General features: G+C 44.5%; 2 long non-coding RNA genes across 6 annotated transcripts; one reads left to right on the forward strand and one right to left on the reverse strand.

Moving 5' to 3' along the window:
* The first annotated feature begins 7,033 nt into the window (after positions 1 to 7,033).
* LOC120093602 (uncharacterized) lies at positions 7,034 to 8,695 on the forward strand. Its single transcript, XR_015624674.1, has 2 exons — positions 7,034 to 7,417; positions 7,521 to 8,695. It is a non-coding gene; the product is annotated as an uncharacterized LOC120093602 (long non-coding RNA).
* A 5,070-nt stretch (positions 8,696 to 13,765) lies between these two features.
* On the reverse strand, positions 13,766 to 24,944 carry LOC102550217 (uncharacterized). Of its 5 annotated transcripts, XR_015624676.1 has the most exons (7): positions 24,341 to 24,944; positions 19,256 to 19,385; positions 18,604 to 18,904; positions 17,265 to 17,400; positions 15,952 to 16,140; positions 15,405 to 15,599; positions 13,766 to 14,982 (listed from the first exon to the last, which is right to left on the reverse strand). It is a non-coding gene; the product is annotated as an uncharacterized LOC102550217 (long non-coding RNA). The 5 variants fall into 5 exon arrangements; XR_015624677.1 differs by lacking the exons at positions 19,256 to 19,385; positions 24,341 to 24,944 and having other exon boundaries at positions 15,952 to 15,992; positions 17,265 to 17,443; positions 18,604 to 19,085; XR_015624675.1 differs by lacking the exons at positions 19,256 to 19,385; positions 24,341 to 24,944 and having other exon boundaries at positions 18,604 to 19,083.
* Positions 24,945 to 25,956: the final 1,012 nt, after the last annotated feature.

Below are 25,956 nucleotides of genomic sequence, written 5' to 3' on the forward strand. Positions count from 1 at the left end.
GTTAAGATTCCACGCTGTGTACTTACAGGTTGTCATTAATGTTCTTAAGGGATGGATGTGTACTGGGCTTTGTATATTTAGATGGGCAATTATATCTTATCAATTGGGTCAAAGGTTATTGTGTTGTGTGTTCTTTTATGTGACAGTTTGAATGTAGGAAAGTGCAGCGGCAGGAGACACTGGGCTGCCTCGGAACTGAGATATGTGTTTCTGGCATGGAAACCTGCCTTGGGAACTAGATAGGTAGAGAGATTGCTGCCAGGATCAGAGAGAGGCCCTCGGCAGTGTGATATGGGGTGGAGCAGAGCGGGTGAGACACTTTGCTGACTGAGAATTAAGATATCAAGCAGATATCTTGGGGCACTGCGGTGCCAGACCTAGAGCGGATAAAAGACAGCATTTTTTTTTTATTTTTTATAATTTTACAACAACATATCGTGCTTTGGACATAGTCACCCTTTCCTCTACCCCTCCCAGTCCACCTTCATTCCTGACACACCCGATTTTTAATATCCATTTAACTCTTCTAATATCCATTTTAACTTGAATATCTCATATTTTTAAAAATATCCATTGAGCTAAATTTGTGCTGACTCTATATATTCTTGGGTGTGGAGCTGTTCCCTGGAGTGCAGGCCAAGTGACCAAGCCACAAAACATTAAAGAGAACCATCGGGTTGGGGATTTAGCTTAGTGGTAGAGCGCTTGCCTAGGAAGCCCAAGGCCCTGGGTTCCGTCCCCAGCTCTGAAAAAAAAAAACCAAAAAAAAAAAAAAAAAAAAAGAGAACCATCAGCTAGGGGCGGGACTTCTTGTCTATCTCCCACCTCCAAGCTGGGATTTTTGTCTGACTTGATCTTGCACAGGTGCACCAATAGGTTTATGACACCTTGGCACAAGCTAAAGTCATCTGAAAGGAGGGAGCCTCAATCAAGACAATGTCTCCGTAAGATCCAGCCCTAAGGCATTTTCTCAATTAGTGATCTCTGGGACAGAATCAAGCCTATTGTGGGTGGTGCCATCCCTGGGCTGGGTTCTGTAAGAAAGCAGGCTGAGCAAGCTATGAGGAGCAAGCCAGTAGGCAGCACTCATTCATGGCCTTGCATCAGCTCCTGCCTCCAGGTTTCTGCCCTGTTTGAGTTCCTGTCCTGTTTCACTTACCTATAAGTATAAGCCAAATAAACCTCTTCTTTTCCCAAGCTGCTTTGATCATGGTGTTTTCGTCACAGAAAACGTTAAGATAACAGGTCTTGGCTTGTTATCCCAACTCTGTTAGTTCCTGGTCTGTTGAGTCTGGAAAAGAGTTTCTTTATCGACTGCCTCTTGCTCTAACATCTTCTGCCCCCTCATTGTAGAAAATGATCCCTGAGCCCTGGGAGTGAGGTGCAATGACTGGGCGGCTGGGCATTGCGGCTGGGTGATGCGGAAGCTTTCAAGCTTGGAAGACAACACAGTGAGTGGGGGCAGGGAAATACGGCACTGGAAGGTTGAGCTCTGGGGACGAAGTCATGGAGACTTGCCCTGTCCGATCAGTGATGTTAAGGAAACCCACAGAGTACCCGGATAGCCCACAAAGAGAGAGGTTCTGAATCTCAGCAAGGTCTAAGTCTTTGAAGGAGAAGCATCCCCTTCCCAAACACAGGAGGGCCGTCACCCCACACGCTGTGCCAAACTTTCTGCCATTGTTTACATTTCTTAGAGAAGCCCTCTGGTCCTCAGCTTTATATCACTGACTGAAGAGTCTACTGTACTGTAGCAAGCACAGTGGCATCGTTAGGAGACTGTGTGCGCACTGTGATGCCAACTGCTTCTGGGAAAAGCAAGGCCTGGTGGCACTCAGAACCTACAGAAGCCACTGTCGGGGTAAGCGCTCACCAGAATCCCAGAAAACAGGGAGGTGAAGCCACTTAGATAAAGGTGAGGGACAGGGAGGTGGGGGGGTGTGGGGTGAGGGGGTGGGGAGTGTGGGGTGAGGGGATGGGGGGTGTAAGGTGAGGGGGTGGGGGGTATAGGGTAAGGGGTTCGGGGGAAGGCCTGCCCCGGCCTTGGGATGCACTCTCGGAAACCCCTTATCAGACATTTCACTGTAAAGAATGTTTTGATTAGGAAAGGTTACCATCATTGCTTACAACCTGATGCAAAGACCCCGGGATAAAAAAAAAAAAAAAAGGATCGATTCAGACCCACAGTTGCTATTTTCACCTGCGCTTCTACCTGCGGAGCCAACTCTGCTTTTTACCTGTCTGGCGTGGGAAGGCGACTGAGCCGCTAGACAAAACCAGCGAGGACGGCGAACACCCAACCACATGAGAGACGGAAAAAGGCAAACATCTCTGTTTTAAGTTACTAAAAACCTTGCAAATTGCTCAAGACACGGCCTTTAAATTTTGCATTTTAAGATGTATATTACTTTTGGTGCTAGGAGGAAGAAGGTAATATTGGGACTAGGGCAGCTACAGGATAATGGGGGGAAAGAAAGAGGAATATGAACACTTCTTGGTGCTGTAGTGGGGACTCTCCAGTTGACAGTGTGTTTCAGAGCTTTAGCGTGCTGCTTTCCACTTCCAACTACAACTTTTTTAAAAAAAATTATTTATGGGCTGGAGAGATGGCTCAGTGGTTAAGAGCACTGACTGCTCTTCCAGAGGTCCTGAGTTCAATTCCCAGCAACCACATGGTGGCTCCCAACCATCTGTAATGGGATCTGATGCCCTCTTCTGGTGTGTCTGAAGACAGTGACTGTGTAATGCATATAGATAAAATAAAATAAATAAATCTTTAAAAAGTATTATTTATTTGCTTTACATCCTGCTCAATACCCTCCCTGGTTCCCCCCACAGCCCCCCAACTCCCACACCCTGGACCCTTGGGGCTCCCAGAGACTGAACCATCAGCCAAAGAACATATATGGGCTGGACCTAGTCCATCCCCCTTCACACATACGTAGCAGATGTGCAGCTCAGTCTTCATGTGGGCCCCCCAACAACTGGAGCAGGAGCTGTCCCTAAACCTGTTGCCTGTCTGTGGACCCCAGTCTTGCCTGGCCTCAGTGGGAGAGGATACACCTAGCCGTGCAGAACTACAACTTTTAAAACTATTTTCCTTCTATTCAAGACTCCAACTTGTAAACCCTAATGTTTCACTTACACATCCAGGAAGTTTTCTAGTAAGCACTTCAGCGTCTTCAGAATTTAACTCATTTTTTAAGCCTTTAATATTTCATTTATAATTTTAATACGTTTGATTTGGAGACTTTCTCTGGTCATCAAACTCTATAATTCTTATGTACCTGTCAATTAAGGTTATAAAATTAATGAGCTTAAGTTCTGTAGTTGTCCAGTATTACTTAAAATCCAGGTAAAATTACCTTATTCTTTTGAGACCTAAATCACTAACTCTTTCTGGCCTGTTACTTTGTCAGAAACCTTAAAATGTAAAATTCTTAAATACTGAAGGTACATAACCCCCAAACAGATCTTTTTAATTTAACTTAAAAAGTATAAATAATTTAGAGTTATATAGTAAGTTATAAATATCTTCTCCTTAAAGTTATTTACCTATTTCTATGTGTAATTATGTACTTATTTATGTGTGAGTGTGTGTACGTGTGTGTGTTTGTGGGTGGTTATGTGCCTCCTATGCATGGAAGATCTTGTGTAACAGACCAGGGAATCTAACCCTCTCAAACTGGGGTTACAGAGGGCTGTAAGCTACCATGTGGGCGCTGGGAATCGAACCTGGGACCTCTGGAGGAGCGGCTAGTGCTCTTAACCATGGTGGCTCACAACCATCCATAATTCTGCATCCCAAGTTACAGCAGCTTCTTCTAACTCAGCAGTTCTCAACCTGTGTATGGGTCATGGCCCTTTTGGGAGTCAAATGACCCTTTCACAGGGGTCACCTAAGACCATCGGAAAATATAGTTATTTACATTATGATTCATAACAATAGCAAAATTACAGTAATGAAGTAGCTGTGAAAATAATGTTATGGTTGGGGTCACTACAACATGAGGAACTGTATTTATAGGGTTGCTCCCTCGGGAAGGTTGAGAACCATTGATCTAACTTTCTCAGGTACACATACGGTGTACATACAAACACACAGGCAAAACACTCAAAATTGACAAAATTAAATAAATAAGCCTCAAAAAATTTTAATCATAGCTGGACATGGTGACATACCTCTTTAATCTCAGCACTTGGGAGGGAGAGGCATGCAGATCTCTGAGTTCGAGGCTAGACTGGTCTACAAAATGAGTCCAGGACAACCAGGGCTACATGGAGAAACCCTATCTCAAAAAAAAAAAAAAGAATTAAGAAATTATAACTTGCTCCTGCCTTGCTATGTCTTACTTACAAAATAAATGCCATTTTATTTAATTCTATTTGTACATTTTATCTAATTGTCACAAAGAAAATCATGGTGATTAAAATCTATATATAAAACATTACTGGGCTGATGAAATGAAATGGAAAACCATTTAATAGAAACAGTAAAATTAAATTTATAGGGATGCCCTGAGCCTATAGAATTGAAATATGAAAGCCTAAAGCATATGTCTTAGGGATTCATTGCTGTGAACAGACACCAAGACCAAGGCAATGCTTATAAAGGACGATATTTGATTGGGGCTGGCTTACAGTTTCAGAGGTTCAGTCCATTATCATTGTGGTGGGATGCATGGCAGCATCCTGGCAGATATGGTTATGGAGAAGGAGCTGAGTGTTCTACATTTTGCCCGGAGGGGATTCTCTTCTGCAGACAACCAGGAGGTGGGGTTCCACACTGGGTGGAGCTTGAGCATAGAAGCCTCAAAGCCCACCCCCACAGTGACGTACTTCCTCCAAGGCCGCACCTCCTAAAAGTATGACTTCCCATGGGCCAAGCACATACAAACCATCTCAGCACATAATGTAGCCACAGATGAAGGAAATCACTGGAGCATCCGCTAAGCTAGCATTGTTTAAACCAGGGCGGATCATCTGCAGGGCTGTAAACAGGGAACTAATTGACAAGGGCAAGCACAGTTTAACTCAGGATCTCCATAAATTACCAGGAGCCCCGTTTTGTCAACACTGCTAAATATTTAGCCACATAAATTACAGCTCTGTCACCTGAGCCGGATTAAATCCAAACAGGAAAGTCCTCTCGGCTGTTATTAGAAAACTCCAGGTCACTATTTAGAGTACAGAACATTCTGTGCTCCCGGCGGCTGATTTTATTAGAATGTCCACATCGTGTGTCTTAAATTTGCCCCTTGATTTTACTTCCTCACTTTTTTCTGAGTATATTAGTTACGATTCCTATCAAGAGCAATCAGTAACTTCACATGGTGTTGGAAGTTTAACTCAGCATCCTGTCACAGGACACACCCAATGTGGGCTGAGTTGGGGTTGGACCCAAGTTTCTTACATCAGTGTCCCCCATGAAATCCTCTGAGTCTGCAGTAGATGGAGTAAAGAGATAACATGGAGACCTGAGAGGAAACTTAGGAGGAAGGACACACCCTTATCTGGTCTTTCTGACCTCTGTCTCTACCATGTCGGCCAGAGCTGAGCCACATGACCCTGTCTACACAACAGAATGTTTATTGAGCCAGGAGAAAGGCCTCTATGAGCTCCTGCATCCCTACATTCTATCCCAACTCTAACTTAATATCCAGTGCTTTCTTCAACAATTAACTAGATAAACCCAATTATCAAAATACAAACTGCTCTCATTGATGAGAAACCAGTGTCCTGACTGGTTATAGGTCAACTTGACACAAGCTAGAGTCATCAGAGAGGAAAGGCCTCCACGAGATCCAGCCATAAGGCATTTTCTCAATTAGTGATCAACGAGAGAGGGCTTAACCCATAGTGGTTGGTTCCATCTCTGGGCTGGTGGTCCTGAGTTCTATAAGAAAGCAGGCTGGGCAAGCCAAGGGGGAGCAAGCCAGTAAGCAGCACCCGCCATGGCCTCTGCCTCCAGGTTCCTGCCCTGTGTGAGTTTCTGTCCTGACTTCCTTCAGTGATGAAGAGTGTGATGGATTCTTTCCTCCTCCAGTTGTTTTTTGGTAATGGTGTTTCATTGCAGCAGTAGAAACCCTAAGACAACCACTATAATCCTATTAGACATGAAGGTCACGGCACGGTGGTATTGGAAAGTAATACTGCTCATATGCCCGTGTCACTTAACTTCTGATACAGCATGTTTTGACGGTTTACAAGTGGGATAACCATAACCTACAGCGCTGTGAGAGATATTGTTCTGGTGAACTACTTAGGGGTTTGAAATACCACCCTTGACAGAGTCGAGGATCTCTGAGGAGAGCTTGGCAGGAAAATGTTTGGCTTAAATATGTTTATTTTTACCTGTCACTTTAACATAAGAAAGTTATGAAAGACATGTGTCTAAGGACGTCAATACATGGGTTTGGGTCCATGATGCTTTATAAGTTAGCATGGACCCTTTGACACTGTTAACATTAATAAGCTTTATTTACTTATCTGTAAAATGGCGATGACCAAGATGTTGTGCCAGAGTAGTCACAAGAACGACAATGTTCTTATGTCACTAGAACTGACGGTGTTAGTTCTACTCATCCTCCTGGGCGCAGGCACCTTCTCAGTGTTAGGCAGCTTCATAATACTTGAACAAAATTTATAATTACCATTATCCAAAAAAAGATATCTAGCACCAGATAATGTTCAACGTTTGTAACAAGAAGCGATATTGCCAAGACCCACAGAAAGGAAGGTCTGAGTTTCCGAGTAATGCCATCCACGAGGTTGTCCAGGGACCGCCACTTGTCCTTGAGGAATAAATGCAAAAGTTGAGAGTAGATCTTTAAGAAATTCTCTGCCAGTTTGACAACAATGTATCGGGTCACAGAGCAGGGTGTGGTTCATTAGGGTGTGGCCTGAATAGTATTTTGAGCTCAGTAGGGTATGAATGGGCTGGTGAGCCCTGTGTGATGCAGGCTCTCTACTGTTCTGGAGGGTAGGATAACCTTTCAACAGTAACCTTTCAACAGAAGGATGCGTGCGTGCGTGCGTGCATGCGTGGGTGGGTGTATTCCCTCGTGCGCATGTGCATGCCTGTGAATGTAAGGTCAGAAATTGACATTGGGTGTCCTCCCCGATTGCTTTTTGCCTCATTTTTTGAGACAGGGTCTCCCACTCATGTGGAACTCACTGTATTGGAGCCTTGGGGGGGGCCAACAAGCCCCTAAGATTCTCCTGTCTCCATCCCTGTGTCACAGGGTTACCGAGGCAGATGTGTGCCGCCATGTTTGTTTTTTCACAGGAGTAAGAGAGTTTCAAACTTAGGCCCTTACGCCCACACGGCAAGCACTTTACTAACTGACCACCGACCTGGCTTCTAACAGGTGAAATCTCAGGTCCAGTCAGGTTAAAAACCAAGAGCGAATAAAAGGTGAGTTACAGGGAAGTCTTTGTGTGGGGGTGGGACGTGGGGCGTTGTAGGTATTCAAAAGCATTTCTTCATCTTTAAGACGATTTTTTTTATCTGTTCACAGATCATCGAGGCGGGTCTTAAAAGTTAGTTTGGCACAAGAACTAAGTTGAGGAAATAAACTTTCTATAATTTCCTTTTAATCATGACTTACTCAAGAAACACGTTTTGTGGTGTGTCGAATGTGTCATTTGACACATTTCAAAATGTGTCAGAAGGAGTAAGCCAAATCATGACAATGGAAGTTTACCTGGAAGAAATGAAACCGAAAGCGCTCCTCACGTACCAAATTCAGTGCAGGAGGAAGGAGGTGCTGAGCCTCTAAGTACTGCACAGCTTTAAAATTACTCAAATCACATTCATTTTGCCTCACATTTTGCATTAAAAAATTGAAAATGCAGAAACCATCAGTCGGTGCATTTCTGCAAACAGTGCCCTGCAGTTAAATGGAATCGCACCAACATAAGCCTCATTTGCATCCCAAATTTATTTTAAAAAAAAATCAAAAGAGTTTTTTAGAAAAAAAGAGTATTAGGTTAACTCTACCCCCTACAGAAGCAGATGCTAGCTGCTTCACATCCAAACGCATATACAGGCCTTTTACACCATGGTACCCACGGTGGTGAAGATCAGTATTCTTACCACCGCTAAGGCGTGGATACAAAACCATGCCAGAGATGCTGGCTTAAAAATGGTGGGAGTGTTCGACGCCATTACCAGACAGTTCTGGGTACTGGCTAATGTTATGGAGACAGAAATCGCAGAAAATAAAACCGGCAAAGTATTGTTATTTCAACTGCATGGCTGCACAGGTGTTACCACAACCAACCTTGTACTTATGCTTTAAGTACGATTGCCGTGGGAAGGAAAACGTCTTTCATCTTCTTAGCCAATAAATACATCTGTGAACTACATAAAAAACCAGAAAGGATTATGTTGTCCGAGAATGTGTCTGGCGTTCGGGATTTTTGTATTCTGAAGACACAGCTGCAGTTGCTGGAACACGGTCCGGGTTAGTTAGCCAGAGCAAGGACTGTGTGTAAATCAGCAAGCCACTTCCTTCATTAGGAGAGACATTGAAATCTGTGGAGCTGAAGTGCTACAGAAAGAGCACCTGAATGGCCTTATAACTCTAGAGAGCTAGTCGTTGGGGCTGGATGTTGGTAAGGGGTTCAAAAAGAATATTGTTCCATATTCTGTATATAAAAAAAATTAAAGTGACTGCCCAGCTTGCTGGAACTATGGCTTTTTCCATTCTCCTATGTCACTGGCTTCCCTACAAAGCATAGAAACTATCCACGTGTATAATATTCCCTACAAGTGGCGTGTCATCAACTCAGAGAAAATTGGAGAATTACCTGGTAAGCGTTTTGTCATGTGAAATCCCTTAAACATTGATGGAACTGATCTTCAGTTGTGCAGCTTTTTCATTTAATTATGACCACAGAACTATCAAAAGTTATGTTGGTAGAAAAAGCCACTGACTGTGTCCGTCATCCGACTGTGGCTCTTCATAAATTTTTACTTCTTTTATATTTGACCTGGTTATATTTATTGAAGCACAAGCTTATATATAACAATCTAATAATAAGTGGGTTAATGTTAAAAACATAGGTTTTGAAGATTGTGTTTTCATTTCACTTTTTGTTTTTTTCTGAGACAGGGTTTCATGTAGTTTAGGCTATCGGGGAATTCCCTGTGTAGCAGACGGTGACCTTGAACTTCTGATCTTCCTGCCTCCACCTCCCACCGCTGGGATTAAAGGCACTGGACATCCAGTCCTGTTTATGGGGATTGAACTCAGAGCCTTGTGTGTGGTAGAAAACGCCCTCTATAGCTGAACTAACTGCACCCCCAGGCCTTGTTTCGATTTTAAGAATTTATTTTCATTATCGTAAAAGAACCATCGGTCTCTAAGAGACTGAAATAGCGAATGGAGAAAGATTCTTAAGAATTTTTTGAAAAATGCTACTTCAGAACATCAGCCTGATGGACACAAAGGGTCCACGAGCCCAGACTCGTGCTTATCGAGAACCCAGGCCTCTCAGACTTAGGCAGATGGGAAATGTTTAATTCCTGTAGCTCAGGTGGTAAAAGGAGAAAACTGACTCCCAAATGCTTTCTTCTGACCTCTGACCTCCGACCTCCAGGCATGCACCATCAAGTTCGTGTTCCTCCCCACCACCACTCTCACCACCTCCCTAGAATCCCAGACCCAAAGACACTGTGCCTGGTTCCTGGGTCCAAGAAAATTTCCCTCCTTGACCATAGGTTGAGGGGAGACAGTGCTACCAGCATTCGAAACCCACAGTGAAGGTTGTTTATGAGGACAAGGGTGGATCTTGAGTGTAGGTTGTCTGTGCACAAAGCTCCTCAGAGTTCGAATAGCCCCAGAGGGTAGGAGGCAGCTCCCACAGTAGGGAATTCAGAAACTAAATCGGAACCAATGTTAAAACAATCTAGTTTCAAGGCAGGATGATAGGCTATATGAAATGGCCATAGCTTTCTTCATAGTGCGACCGTTTGAGACACTTGGAACAGGGGCGCTCCAGCTGTTAACTTTGTGCAGACTCCAGGATCATTAAAGAAGCACCTGTCCAGATGTTAGCCACACGTGGAGCCAGACGGGCAGCCCACGAGCCAGGGATATACGAGCTAAGGACAGGCAGTAGTGTGGGAAGACACAGAGACCTACATACAAACTACTTGTTTGCATCCCAGAGCGGCTGCCTGTGAGCACTAGACCTTAAGATACTCTCTCGGCGTCTCAACGTTCTCCTCTGTGAGCCACTCATCCATGTGCAGCCCGCAGAACAAACCTGGCAACAGTGAGCAATTAATGCCACGGGTGGATTGGAGACAGCCCCTGAGAGTGGATGACACAGCGGAGCGATCAAGGAGGGCCTTTAAAGGATATTTCAATCTACAGGAAGCTGGTCTGAGATAGGATGAGTGGGCAGATATGACTCTCTTGTTTAGCTTAGTAATCCTAGCAGAAACTACTCTTCAAATACAAAACAAAACAAAGCAACAACAGAAATAAGATGACAGCATATGGAACGGGAGAAATAAAACAGTACCTGGAGGGATGGAAGGTGGTGGAAAGTTCTTTCATGTCAGAGGAAACATGGGCAGACTTGCTGCTGAGAGAAAGAAGCTCGTGGGGAGAATGGGGTGATTAATGGGGCAGGAATCTAAAGGCACGGGAGGAGACCCAATCAAAAGAAAGAGATCAGGGAGTCAGTCTTAACCGTAAGGTACCTGGGGTGGAAGGAAGGAGGCAGAGCATTCACTGAGCAGAGAGAAGTTCGGAGGAGCACTAAGTTGAAGGGGTTTTTTAAGTTCGTGCAGAGACACTTGGCTCTCTAAAGTGGGTGAATACAGCTAATGGGTTGGGGACATATTTTTCTCCTCACAGTGGAAGATTCTCTAAACTGGCTTAGTCATTCCATCTAGCGTGTCGTCCCACACACACCACGGCACCTATAGTGAGCTATAAGCTAAGGACCGAATCTAGCCTAGTGGTTTGGTTTTTTGTTTTGTTTGTTTTTGCAAATGTCAAGCTAAAGACGGCTTTCATCTTCTTTACTGAGGCACAATGCACATGACAATTCCCATGTTAATCCCTTTTACTACCCAGGGGCGTTGAGTACTTTCACAGGGTCTCCAGAACATTCCTATCTGAACAGAAACCTTGTGCTCATACACAAGAACTCTATCCCTCTCCTGCCTGGGGTCCCCAGCAAGCGCTCTTCAGCTTCCGTCCCTGTGTTTTTGTGTTCTGGGTCCCTCGCACGGGTGGACTGGCAAAACAACGTCCGTGCTTTTATATCTGCTTATTCCACGTCCCAGCATGCCTTCAGGTTCATCCATGCCGTGGAATGTGCCAGAATTTTGTCTCTTTTGATGACTGAACACACACACACACACACACACACACACACACACACAAATAATACTCATATATAAATAGAAAAAAAGAAATAATACTTTCATAATAATTGCATATATGAGAATTATTTCTTTTTAATCCCTTATACTATTCAGAGGCATTAAATACATTAATGGTGGTATGAAGCCTTCCTCGCTACCCATTTCTTCATTCATTCATTTACTTAGAAATACTTGGGCCATTTTCACTTCAATTGTGGAGAAAGCTCTGTGAATACTGCTCGTGGCCTTTGCGTGAGTCCCTGCCTTCAGCTGACCGGCCTACGTGTGTAAAGTCCACATCGAACACTAGCTCCATATTTAACTTGCTGAGATTCAGCTAACCATTTTCATCACAAATAGACCATTCGCTTCCATGCAGCCACGCACGAAGCCCGTTTCCCTACATCCACACAAGCACCTCTTTTCTGCTTCAATTTCAGTTTTGATAATAGCCACTCCAATCCATGTGAAGTGATAAACCGTTGTTCTTTAGCTGTGGCAAAATATGCACAACGTAACATTTGCCATCTGTGACATTGGAAGATGTGCAGTGCGGCAGCATTGGCTTCCTCGGAGATTCATGAAAGGAATGTCATATAACACAACTAACATACACAGATCCGTGCGAGCTTACCACGCTCATCGCCACAGATACTCTAACTTAGCTGGCACATCGCAGCCCTTGTCTGGATTGTCTCCCAGCTGATCTTGTACGTATTGGAGAGCTCTGTTTGTGTGCAAACCTCTCTAGGACGCATCCATTACCCATTAAACAGTTACTTGCCTCCTCTCAACTCCTAGCTATGTGTATTCTATTTTTTTTGTCTCTATGAATTTGACTTAGAATCATGAGCTCCTATGTAGTGTGTGATTTATGATTGGTTCACTTCAGGTTGTTCTTAGAACATCTACCTTGTAGCATGTGAACCAACTTCCTTTTCAGGAGTAGATAATACTCCACTATATGCATTCACTGCGTTCTGCTCATCTGTGAATGGGTATTGCACTGTTTCTGCCTTTGGCTTCTAGGAGTATGTTGCTATGAAAACATGCTTATTGGTATTTGCATAGTTGTGATGCCTTCTTAAGTCCTTTGCTCATTTTAAATCAAGTTGTTTTACTGTTGCTATTACTGAGTTTTAAGCATTCTTTATAGTCTGGGTATTAATCTCTTTTTAGAGACATAGTCTGCAACTTTCTCCCATTCTATCAGTTGCCTTTGAACCCCGCTGGCTATACACACGAGAATCCATGAGGTGGTATGTGCTAGAAATGAGTTGTCTAATATCCCTCTTTTAATCTCATCCTGTTCAATAGCTAGAGAGGGCCCTGTCACCTGCAATGGAAAAACCGACTTCTACATGAAGTTGAGACAGTCACAGTTAGCATGTATATCCTCAGAAGTCAGGGTTTGAGGGACACCCTCAATATTGTGATTTTTCTCCCAACTGTATTTACTGACCGTAGACTTCTAGTGTCTGTAGAACTGAGTTAATGGCGCATATATATATATATATATATATATATATATATATATATATGTATATGTATATATATATATATTATCCAATGAGCAGACACAGGATATAGACACACAAAGGAGATTCACAGTGGGAAATGACCACTGGAAGAGCACATTTCACTGTGGGGATATGTGCCCCCCATGCCAGCCCACCCCACGGTTACATTGCCATAAACCTGATCACACATGACTGAGAAAGAGAAAGTGTAAAGCCCCAGGAGTTAATCTTTGTGGAGCAGAAATCCTAGGAGCACCTCAACAGAAGGCCCGTGTCACAGACGCAATGGCTGATCATGGAGATACCAAATCTTGGGGGGAACAGGCGGAGGATAGGATGCTGTGGACCAGAAAGAGTTCAGAATTCCTAGCTATTCCATTCTGAGACCGAGTGTGTAACTTCACTCAGAGCTGCTCCTGCTTCTCCCAGCCCACAATGAAACTCTTAAAAAATATAAAGTTATTTGATTAGAATGCTTGCTTTATTATTATGTATGCTCCCGAACTTACCTACACGGCCATGTGGATGTATAACAGTGACCTCATCAAAAAAAAAAAAACAAAAAAAAAAAACAAAAAAAAACCAAAAAACCCTCTGGACGTGACAACAATAACAGGATCACGTGGGCCTTTCTGGGCCTTCTTTTCCCTTCATTTGTTTCTCTGTTTTTAAAGATTTTGCTCTTTAGTTCTTCATGGGGGCGTACTGGTTTCACTAAGAAAGAAACTATTCTATCTTATGTTCACTGCGCCCATAAACAAAACTAGGTGTTTAGTCTCACTCCATGCAAGGAAAGTTGGGAGAGGGACCTGAAGAAAATAATTTAAAATGGCCAAAAGTAAACATTCCAAAGCTCACAAGAAGATTCCTTGTTTTTAATTGTATATTTTATTTATTTACATTTCAAATGTTATTCCCTTTCCCGATTTCCCCTCCGGAAACCCCCTATCCCATCCGCCCACCCCCACTTCTATGAGAGGCTGTGCCAGAGCATGACAAATACCGAGGCGGATGCTCACAGCCAACCTTTGGACTGAGCACCGGGTCCCCAGTGGAGGAGTTAAAGGATTGAAGGAGCTGAAGGGGTTTGCAACCCCATAGGATGGACAGCAAGATGATTCCTAAAGAGATCAGAACAACAGAAGCAAAGAGAAGCACAGAAAGAACCTTCCATGTACAGAGTAAAAGGTAGGCACAGTATGTGCTTGCTGACTTTAGAGAGGAGGGACTCTGGCAGAGGTGACAAAGGGTTCACCCTGGATGTCCACACCTACTGGGCTATGTCACCTGGGCCACCGCCCTTTGTCGGCGAAGCACAGTTGGTGTAATCATCTGCGCCAAACCAACTAATGACAAGTAGCATCAGACATCTGAGAAATAATTAACTGCTCACTCTTCATTTTTCAGCCTGCAATTAAACACGCGCGGATGTAATTACTCGTGAATGTAATTTTCCAGCAACAAATAATTGTGGCTAAAGAACTGTCTGCACTGTGAAAGGAGGTGTAATTGAACCCCCTTTAATAAGTCGCTGCTTAAGATGTAAGTCGGCATATAATTTGATTAGTGGAAAAACACCCATGACTTCTTTATTGCATTTTTATATTTTAACAACTGCTTTCCCTAGCCCATTTGTGGTCCTCGCTGCAGCAGCGTCAGCATAGTTATGCTCTTAATGAAGCCCCAAGCAATGCCAAATCACAGAGGAGACAGCTAGGAGTCCTCCTCAGGCCTCGTGCATACCTTACAGACAGCACAATAGAGTCGCAGATAAAAGGCCCAAACTTGGAAGGATGCAAATTACTGTCAATTACTGTGTTCTGCTTGAAAAATCAAGAGATAGAGAAACAGGAAGGGAGCCCAGCACCTGGCCCCAGAAGATACAGCTGGTCTCTCCCGGTTGATACTGTTGCATCTTCTGCATTCCGTCATCCTTTAAATATGTCTTCCTTTAACCCCGAGTGCTTGTGTCTTTCTGTTTGTGTATCTGTCTTGTCCCTGTCTTGTGGGCTGCCAGAGGAAAACATGACTTTTTGGATTGTTTCTTTTCTTTGAGAATTCCCGTCTCTGCAGCTAGGAAAAAAAAATCACTAAAATTAGTTTCAGTCAAACAAACAAACAATCAGAGTAACTAGCCAACAGAAGGACCTCTGGAAGAATTTGATTTCTTTCTTTTGTGTCAGGGTCTCTTCCTTTGGTGAGCTGGCCTCCTATCCACCACAGAGAAATGTTCTCCAGGTGAAAGGCTATAAAAGCTGATAGCCCTTCCATCGGACTGCCTAGGCTGGAATCTAGCTCTACTGCTTACGTAGAATAAATTAGTGTGTGTGTGTGTGTGTGTGTGTGTGTGTGTGTGTGTGTGTGTGTGTGTGTATGTGTCTGTCTGTCTGTCTGTCTGTCTGCAGGTGTACATATTTGAGCATGCATTTAGAGCAGAGACCACTTTTTGTGAGTGTTTTCCCCAGGAGTTGTCTAGTTCCATCCCTAAAGCTTACCAAGTAGGCCAAGTTGGCCAGTGCGCCTCAGGGATCCATGTGTCCCTGTCTCCCCAGCACTGGGATTACAAGCGTGAGCCACCGAGTCTGGCTTTTTCATCTAGGCATTGAGCCCAGGTTCTCAGATTGCAACCCGAACGTGTTGTTGACTGTGCTGTCTCCACAGCCCTACTCTTTGGGGCTTTGTTTTCTGACCTGTAAAACAGACACAATAGCAACACCTACCCATGATAGGACTGGCGTAAAATAAGAAGCAATGTAACATACGTAAGGAATTCACAGCATGCCTGGGACATAAAACGAGCTCAGGAAAGACGAGCTTTATTAATGCGGAAAGACAGGAGTGATATAGGCAACTGTAGGCATCTATCAGCCTGGCTTAGTGGCCCCTGAGATGCTTGGTCTTAAATGTCAACCTGCCATGAGCTAGAATCAGCTGTGAAGACAGTCTAAGTGAGGGATTCCCTACCTTGGTTGGGTTTGGCTTGTAGGGTTATCTGAGGGTGACTGGGTTGCCTTAAATGAATGGCGGGGGATGAAGACCTACCTCAGACGTGGGCAGCACCTGCTCAGGAGCAGGACAGTGACCTGCGTAAGAACAAAGGGAGCAAACTATCGGAGAGCAAGCAAACTGGCAGCACCAATACACTTGCCTCCTTGCTCTTGACTGAATGTCCTGAGACCGGCGGCTTGAGTTCTCACTGCGACCCCCTCCCCTCAATAAATGGGCTATGGCCTGTTGGGAACAAGGGAAAGAAACTTATTCTAAGTGTTACCATTCTGTTTTTAGACTCCGTTTAATCATAGGGAGAAATTAAATTCAAGATCCCAGGCCCCGGGGGAGCTGGGGACTTCCCTCTAGCTGAACAGCTTCTGGTATAAACAGTTGTCTGAGTCCAGACATCTCAGAGACAACTTCTCCATCTTGCTGGCAGGGTCAAACAAGTTCATGTTCCCAGACCAGGACTGAGCACCTACCCCACTTTTCCAAGTGTTTCCCTAATTGTCTGTTAACAACTAACAAATTTAAGAAATTACTGTTATCTAAGCCAAGGTGCGTAAGTTGAAAAAATATATAACCAATTGCCTTTTATGCCCTAATTAACTACATGCAGCTGGCCTGCTCTCCCTCCCCCCAACCCCCAGTCACTCTGAGCTCCAGACTTAATTGTCTAGGAGAATGAATTAAGGACCTTGAAGCCAGGTGCTGTGGATACCACCCAGTCTTCAATGGTTACTCCCTTACCTAACCCCTAATGTCAAATTACAATTGGATAACATTGTAGTCATCCCCTTTGCTTTGTGGTCCCATCTTTTAAAAACCTACAATCTCCCTTCAGGGACGAGGTTCAGATCCCGACTGGCCGTTTCCCCAAGTGCTCAACAAAATAAAGCTTTCACTGTTAAGCTTCTGTATCTGAAGTAAGTTTTCTTGGCTTCTACCCAGAGCCCGACATAGCCCAGAATGGTAAGGAAACAAAACCTTTCTCCCCTGTGTTGCTGTTCGTCAGGGCATTTGTCACAGCAATAGGAATGAATCTAGAACACGCCCTCAAAAGGCAAGCGGGTGGCTTTACATCCTGGCATGGCATGAGCCACTTAGTCTGGGGATTCCTTCTGGCTGGTCCTATTCCTATAGAAGCTTTCCATATCTGTAACTTTACATTTTTTTCAAACCTTATTTCTAATGATGGTTCTTTAATTTTTTTTTTTTTTCGGAGCTGAGGGCCTTGCACTTGCTAGGCAAGCGCTCTACCACTGAGCTAAATCCCCAACCCCTAAATGTTTTAACCTTTCTTCTAGTCTGCCACCCACCAGAAGTAATGGGAAAGAAAGGATATGTGGGGGAGGGGAGTAGACCTGTTTAGAAAGGTTCTTGGGAGCAGCTCATTCTGTGTTGTCTGGAAATTGGCAGTTCTGTTCACAGGTCAGCAGGCAGTGGCAGCTCCATTCTCTCACAGACACTCACGGATGCACCAGCAGTCAGTCCAGTTCTCTACGTCAGGATGGCAAATGGGAATCAGCAGCCAAGGCACTACCTAGCAGAGACAGCCAGGCCTCAGCCTCAGCTCGAGTCAGCAGAGGGACCAGGGGGGACGCCAGGGGAAGTTCTCGGCTGTGCCTCTCTCATCAAATCAAAGATCAGGGAAGATCAGGTTGCACCTCTAGCTCTATAAGCAAGTCACGCTAGCCTCTGTCACTGTCTGTGAAGTCCTATGTATACCTTCAAACATCACTTGTCCTCTACAGGTCTTGCCTCAGCACTGCATCTGTCTCAGCTGACATCACTCTGCCAATCAGCCTGACTGCAGAAGCAGCAAAAAAGCCACAGCACACCACCAGAAGCTTGTTGGTGCATTTCTCTAGGGAGTCCTGACAAATTCAGTTCTAACTACTCAATGCAAAGTAGACCAATATATGTGTGCCGTTAGCAAAAAGTCCTTCATTATATGTACTTTCACGTGCTTGCTTTAGCAGGATGTCCTCTCTCCTGTGTCTGTTTCAGCTAAATGTTCCTTCATGAGACTGCCTTAGCCTTTCACCTGTGTTCACTTCAGCTAACCATTCCTTCACGTGTTTACCCCAGCAAAACACCATCCAACCGACTTTCCAAAGAACCCTTAAGTTTCCACTTCACCTGTCTTTTCTCAGGTATCACTGCTGGTCTGGGAGGCAAGGACCAGTCTTAGCCTCCCTTACAAAGTGAGCAAAATCAGACTTACCAAACCTATACAGAGAAAAGGAGGATTGGTAAACCTTTTCTGTAAAGGTGCAAACAAAAAAACCTTCAGCCACTGTGGGTCAAATGGTGCCTGACACAGCTTCTCGACACTACCACTCTGGAGAGAAAGGAGCCATAGACAGCACAGAAACAAATACACCAGCTCAGAGAAAATAGTTTTTGAGCACAGAAGTCTGACTTCTGTAATTTTTGTCACATTTCAAAGAACACTGTTCTTTTGTTTGTTTTGGTTTTTCCAACCACTTAAAATATTATATCTATCTATCTATATCTATATATCTATATATCTATATACCTATAGATATATATGAAAAATTTTGTTGTTTGTTTGAGACAATGTCTCACTTGTAGCTCTGTCTGTCCTGGAACTGACTCTGTAGACCAGGCTGGCCTCGAACTCAGAGATCTGCTTGGCTCTGTCTTCTGAGTACCTGGAGGCACACACACAACCCTTACCTGTATTGGTGTTTGGGATGGTTTTTGTCTGCTCTCTTGCTGTGCTGAACATTGAACGCTGCATGTTTGTGCATGTTAGCCGAGAGCTCTACCACTGACTGAGCTACAACTTCCTGAAGAACTTTTCAAAAGCAGGCAGTGCAGTGGGCTGGATGTAGTTCTTGGGCTGCTGGTTGTTGATTCCGGATTGAGCCACTCTCCCAAAGCTGTAGGACTAGGCTCCAGGCCTAGGGGCCGAGAGACTGTGGGGTATGTACTTAAGCATTACTGTGTGAGCCTCTCATTGTGGAAAAATGCATCGCTGTTGATTTGAGTCAGGACTATAAAAATTAAGTCTTTGAAGTCAGCAGGAAAGCACTAACCACCCTTTCTGTGGAATGCTGGCTCCTCCCACAGTGATCCGGCCTGGCTATTCTGATGTCCCAGGAGAACAAACAGTCTTGCAAACAATTCTTGATCGCAGATGCACAAATAGGTTCTCTGTGGTTGAGACAAGACTTTCCTTGTTGTGTGTGGAAAGGCTAGTTTGTATCCATTTGCAAATTCATTCCAATATTCCTGACCAATACCCGTTCATTCTTCACCAAGTTATAAGTATGGTTCCCTTGGGGAACGCCCTTCATACCTGGTCAGTCTTCACTTTGAAGGATACTGGAGATTTTTCCCCTTTTGGAAGATCATCCTCTGGCAGTCTAGGCTCCTCAGTGGATTCAGCTGAGGGGGTCCAGCGGCAGATTCCATGCAGCCCACAGCCAGTGTGACCCAGCATCTGCTCACCCGCTCTGTTGGTAGATACACCGGGAAGGGACAGGGGTGTCACCCTCCTGTGCTTCTAACTTGAATGCTGCTTGGGTTTTATTTTTATTTGTTGATGACATAGTTTTACCTGTCAGAGCAGCTGTGGTTGGGAATTTGACGCTCTGATTTCTGTAAGTGGGTATTTGGATTAAAGAAATCTGTTTTTGAAGGGATTTCTTAGTGTTAGAAAGGTTTGTTTGTATGAATACTTGACTATTTTCAGTTGTATCACGGAAAGGGAGGGAGAGAAGAGATGAGAGGGAAAAGGGGAAAGAGGGGGAGAGAAAGAGAATGAGAGAGAGGGAAGGAGACAGACAGACAGACAGACAGACAGACAGACAGAACGATACTGCTGGATTTGAAGGAGACAGGGGAGAGGTTCACAAGCCAAGGAAACTTCAGAGCCCCTGGAGAGTGGACCCCCCTTAATTTGGGCCCTGAAGTTCTATTTCAGACTCCTGAACTCTAGAACTTTAAGGCGGTAAACATGTGCTACCTTAAGTCAGTCTGTGGAGCTTTGTCACAGTAACAACAGGAGACAATGGCCAATTATCAACAGTCAGCACGCCCTTTCTTCTGGATAGTATTGGATTAGGTTGTACAACAGCCAAGGTCTGGAAGCCAATACCTGAGAAGGATGTTTATTCAATTGGGTCTTGCAAGCACTTTGAAAAAGCTAATAATCACAACCGAGAAAAGCCATCCGAGGCTCTGGGCTAAAAGAAGCCAGCCTCCAGGTTCACAGGCAGTGTCTACATCTGCGGGCACTGCAGGGAAACCTGGTGGAGGTTTTTGGGCTCAGTTCCCCAGCTGTACTCTGGATAAAACTGGCAAAGCAAATGCGTCATGGACTTCACAGCACACACAGTGCTCAACCCGTGTGATCAGGCCAGACTCCAAGAACTGGGCATATTTTGGTGAACATGAATAACCTATCTTTGAGATTTCTTTTATAGTAAATATAGAGGCAAGTATAAATAAATGTTTAGACTGTAAAATAAACCAAAAAGAGCTGGTGACAGGCTCAATGGGTAAAAGTACTTGCCACACAGGTCTGATGAGGTATTTGGGCGCCAGAAGCCATGTTAGAAAGAAAAGGCCAATTCTCTGATCTACAAGGGTTACATACATCTGAGATACACTCTCTCTCTCTCTCTCTCTCTCTCTCTCTCTCTCTCTCTCTCTCTCACACACACACACACACACACAGACACAGACACACAGAATAAAATCTTTTAACTAAAGAATGGCTGGCAATTCTTTTAGCACAGCACTCAAGCCATCAGAAATTATCTGATTTATAGGGAATACCCTGTGTTTTCACTAGTCTCTTATGACTCTGTAAGTTATGGAAAAATTTTAAAGGCACACATAATTTTTCACCATTAATATGCAAATAAATTTTACCCAATGACAGGAAATCAAAATCCAGCTTTGTATCTGCCTGAAAATTAATTTCAACATTTCTGATCTGCTATGCAAATTATTTTTATTTAAAGATTTATTTTTTTATTTTCGGTGTCTGGAATTTTTCCCCAGTGTTGTTTATACACCACATGTGTGCAGTACCTGAGGCAGCCAGAAGAGGGAGATAGATCCCCTAGAACTGGAGTTCTAGCCGATTGTGAGCTTCTGTGTGGGTTCTGAGAACCCTGACCTCTGCAAGAACAGCAAGTGCTATACACCATTGATCCGTCTCTCCAGCCTGCTGTGCACTCGTCCCAAAACAGTTATCATTCTAATTCATTAGATGGATTAGGAGAGCCTTTAATGTTCATAGTGCATCTGAATGATGGCCATAATTTTACCTTTTTTGAAAACTACCTTTGAATTAAGACTTAGGTAATAGCATTAATATTTTACATACACTTTTTAAAGGAAGTTCTAATTTTACAGGTGTCTTATGATTAAAACCTCTATTTATTAAAGGCATACTTCATTTATTTTAAAAAGTAAGTCTCTCTAATTTCACCTATTTGCTCGGTTTTTATTCTTACTCTAAGCTAAATAAAGTAATCCCAAGGCTGGGTCTTTTTCAATGGGGTTATCTGGGTGTGTTGTTCCTAAATAAATTTGGCTTCGGTTTCTACTACTGTACTCTCACATCCTGCGGGCTGCTGCAGGCACGGATACCCGATGTTTGGGGAGCGAGTCCCCATACCATACAAGCAAGCCATTCTGCCCAAGACAGCGGCTGGATGTCATTAAATCCGGCCAATTCTGAGGCTATGTGCCTGGTGTCCATCCTGTGGGCAAGCCTCCACAGGAACGTCAGCCCTGCTTCAGACCCTCATCATAACTCTTCTCAGGTTCAGCTAACGTCTCCAGTGGCTCCTAGAATGCAGAGAAGCACCTGTATTTACTGTATTTACTGTTTATTATGAAGGACACGAATAACGGGGTGGACAGATGTGTGACTATGGCACGACAGGTATGGGCTGCCCATACCCCCTTTGCCCTCTGACCCTCCAGGAAGCTCCACATGTTCAAGACCATCTTGACATTCTCCAGACTCTCCTTCGGGGCTTTACTGGAGACACCATTACACGAGCACCTTGCAGATGGGATGGACACAAAAGGCCCATTCTGAAGCTACCAAACTGAGTGGGAAACACGGGGAAGCCTGTCTGTCTGTCTGTCTGGATTCTTGGCTCCACTGTGCTGCTGCCTCATCCCAGGTATCCCTTCTGCAGTGGAGGTTCTATGACCTACTGCCAGGCAAGATAGTGTCTTTATGCCAACACCAAGGCAGAGAGGAGGAGGAGGAGGATTTGGGTTTCTACAATCCACCTCAAAGCCTAGTCACCTAGTCCATCTGCTTCTTTCTGGCTGCTCCACTGCTTTCAGAAAGGAATGCTTGCTTGTTTATTCATTCATTTGTCAGAACTGAGTGGAAAATTAGGAAGACTCCCCACCCCCACCCCCACCTCACCCCACCCCCATCACTCTTCAAACACACCTCGTGTATGCTCCCGTTGGCCATGACTGTCTTAGTCTTAAGAGCTCTAGACACAATCATTATTAGGTCGACGATTAAAACAACAAAACAAAGGGAAGCTAGGGCGGCCAGCAATTCAATGGTCTGCTGCACGCTGCGCCATGTTCCTGCTTCTTCGACTGTTTTTGCTGTTTGGTTGTTTGGTTGTTTGGTGGGATGGTTGGTTGGTTGGTGGGTGGGTTGGTGGGTTGGTTGGTTGGTTGTTTGGTGGGATGGTTGGTTGGTGGGTGGGTTGGTTGGTTGGTGGGTGGGTTGGTGGGTTGGTTGGTGGGTTGGTTGGTGGGTTGGTGGGTTGGTTGGTTGTTGGTTGGTTGGTTGGTTGGTGTGTTGGTTGGTGGGTTGGGGGTTGGTTGGTTGGTTGATTGGTTGGTTGGTTAGTTGGTTGTTTGGTTGTTTGGTTGTTTGGTGGGTTAGTTGGTTGGTTGGTAGGATGGTAGGTGGGTTGGTTGGTTGATTGGGGACTGGGTCTCTCCCTCCCTCTCTCTCTCTCTCTCTCTCTCTCTCTCTCTCTCTCTATATATATATATATATATATATATATATATATATATATATATATATATCCCTGACTGTTCTGGAACTTGATATGCACAACATAGTGTCCTTGAACTCACAAGAGATCCACCTGCCTCTGCCTCCCAACTTCCTGGATTGACGCCATGCACCACCTGGTTCATATCCAGGAGGTTCCTAATTCTTGCCCTGTCTATGCCTGAATGAGAGGCTTGGGTCAGCTGTCCCAGCGCCCACTCAGGTCTGATGGAGTCTTTATCTTTCCAGGTTCTGCCTCCAGCCACGGGGCAACTTTAAAAAGGAGGCCCTTCCTTACTCCTCAGTCCGTTGACTTCAAATGCACTACACAGGTTTCTAGATGTTCGAAACAGCCACATGCTCTGCCCGTGTAGGCTTTTATCTGGCTCTTCATACAGCCAACAGTAGTGACTGTGGAAGTCTCTTGGGCCAGCGGTCCTCATCCCTAGGAACTTGGCAGAAACATAAGATTCCCAAGCTCTTCCTCAACCCTGAACCTGCTGGATTGGAAACTGGGGGTGGGGCTTCCATGATCTCTCAGGTTAACTCTAATGCCCAGTGAAGTTTGAGACTACTGGCTTGTAGCACGCACCTGCATTAGAGGACAGGAGACTTAACCTGATCCACTGTCCAGTCCTGGGCTGGTTGGTATCTTAGCATCTGGTTGCAAAGGTCATCATGTGGTCATCGGTCACTCAGTTACTTCTGCTTACAGATTTTCCACTTTTTCATTTCAGCCCCATGACTGGACAACCCCCCAATTCTTTCTGGTCTAGGGAGGGTCTCACCCCTCTCAGAATGTATAGATGTTGTCCAAACTGAGTGGAAGAAAGTTATAAGCTAGGTCTTCAGGTCTACAAAGATATTGTCCCCAACTACAGACTCCCTTTCCTGAATCCCACAAACTAAGGCTTTAAAAAGGACAACCCCTGCCCCTCCCAAGGCCAGCTGTCTGTTGTAATCCCAGAACTCAGGAGGTAGAGACAGGGGCATCAGAAGTTCAAGGCCGGCCTTGGTTATATAGCAAAGGCCAGCATGGACTATGTGAGGTTTCTGTCTCCAAAGAGTTCAGAGTTTTTCTTTATAGACTTAGCAGCATCAGAACCAACTGTTGATATCAGGAACCGCTTTCGCCTCTGAATCCGGCAGTGACGTCACCAACAGACAAGATTCGGCAGTGACGTCACCAACAGGCAACAGGGACGTGTGCATCTGTTGCCATGGCAACGACCATACATTCCCAGCATTCATTTGGTTTATCTCCCACCTTTACCTGCGTGCGGTCACGTCTCAGTTTAAATAAAAAGCAGACCTTTCCTGACTTTCCCCCTTCTTCTTCCTCCCTCTCTTTCCCCCTTTTGTCTCTGTCACCCCAATAAACCTCTCCTACGTGGAAGTGCATTGGCCTACCGTGGTCTGTCCCGATGGACACGTCGACTCTATCAACACCACCAACTGGAATGTGTTCTTTAACCATTTCTGGGTTCCTCACAGGGTGTAAAAGTAGTTCTGAATTGGGGGAATCAGCTGCTTCTTTTCCACCCACATCGTGGGACAAGATCCTTTCTGTAATGTGGGACCTACATTCAGACAACGTCAGCCAAAAATTTCTTTATGGCCAACGCTTACGGATAAGCAGGAAACAGTAATGGGTAAATTTTAGCCCTTGGCTTTAGGGATGGAGGTTCTTGTTCCTGTGGCTCACTTGAGGAGAAGAAATTCTGGTCCTTTTGGTCCTTGTCTCAGAGAAGAACGAGGGTGAAATCAGGAGGCCCTTCCTCTGAGGTATCCTTTTCTGAGCTCCAGCGGATGCTCTTCTACAGAGTGGAGAGGTCAACAGAGCATCTCTTCACAGTCACCAAGAACCGAGCCAGGTAAGCAGTGCGGCCTCTGCACTGTCTGGCCTGACACTGGCTCTCCAGCCATCCTGCCTTGGATGTCCCCAGAGGTCTCCTCAGCCCTTGCTACCCATCTCTCCTGGACGGATGGACTTCCAGGTACACCAGGCTGCCTGTGGCTTCCGGTCATGTGACCATGCTTGAGCTGCCAATGTATCAGTGGGTCGTAATCTACATCATCTGTACTCCAATCCCCGATGGCACCAACTTTATTGAGTGAGGGATTTAAGGGACTCACCCATTTTCTGTTTCTAGCTTACTTAGAAAAGAACTAAACAGCCTAAAAGAAGCAGAAATTAAATTGGAGTGATTGGATGTATAGTGTTGTGGAATTAGAGTTTTCAACATCTACCCCTAAAAGTAGTGCTGAATCAATCACACTGAGGCAATATTTGAATTATTAATCCCACTCTCCAAGACCAATTTAAAGATCAAAAAGGCACATGTCTTTTAAATACTCCAAGGACCGTGACTTCTGAGACCCTGCACCTCCTGGCTACCTCCTCAGGTGTGTTAATCATTCAAGAAAAAAAAAAAGTTTTGGGCACCTGTTGAAAGAAAAGGGATTTCTTTTCCTCGATCTCAGAGGCCCAGGCTGCCATCTCTATAAAGGAAGCCTGATCAACGAGAGGAAAGCAAGACCAATTTACTTATGTAAAAGATTACGTTATGACACTAGTGCCTTGAGCTAGCATTCTGTGTGACCTCACAGGGGTCAGACAGCAATGTGCTTGACTTAAGATGCCCTGTGGTAACTTAGGTTGTGACACCCTAGAGGACCTCGATGCAACGTCTGGGAACTAATGTCCTGGGGAACGTCATTGCTTTTACATGGTTTTCTTAAAAATTTTTTTATTTAAATATTTATTTGTTGGCCAGAATAGCTTTACTAGTGGATAACACTCATTGTATGATAAAACTCCAAAAAGAAAGTGGAAATTATGAAAACAAAGACAGAAATACTGAAATATGAGAGGAAGAAGGATCAACCGTCTTCCTTCCTGGATTATCGCCTGCCGCACTAAAGTTTGTCAGAAAAGACATTTTGCTTTTTGAGTTATGGCCACGTACTATTGTTTTGCTTTGAGCGATGGCGTTTGGATATAGTGGCACAGCAAGGAATTAATG

The sequence above is a fragment of the Rattus norvegicus genome, chromosome 7, assembly GCF_021556685.1.
Source record: "Rattus norvegicus strain SHRSP/BbbUtx chromosome 7, alternate assembly SHRSP_T2T, whole genome shotgun sequence".
Taxonomy (NCBI): domain Eukaryota; kingdom Metazoa; phylum Chordata; class Mammalia; order Rodentia; family Muridae; genus Rattus; species Rattus norvegicus.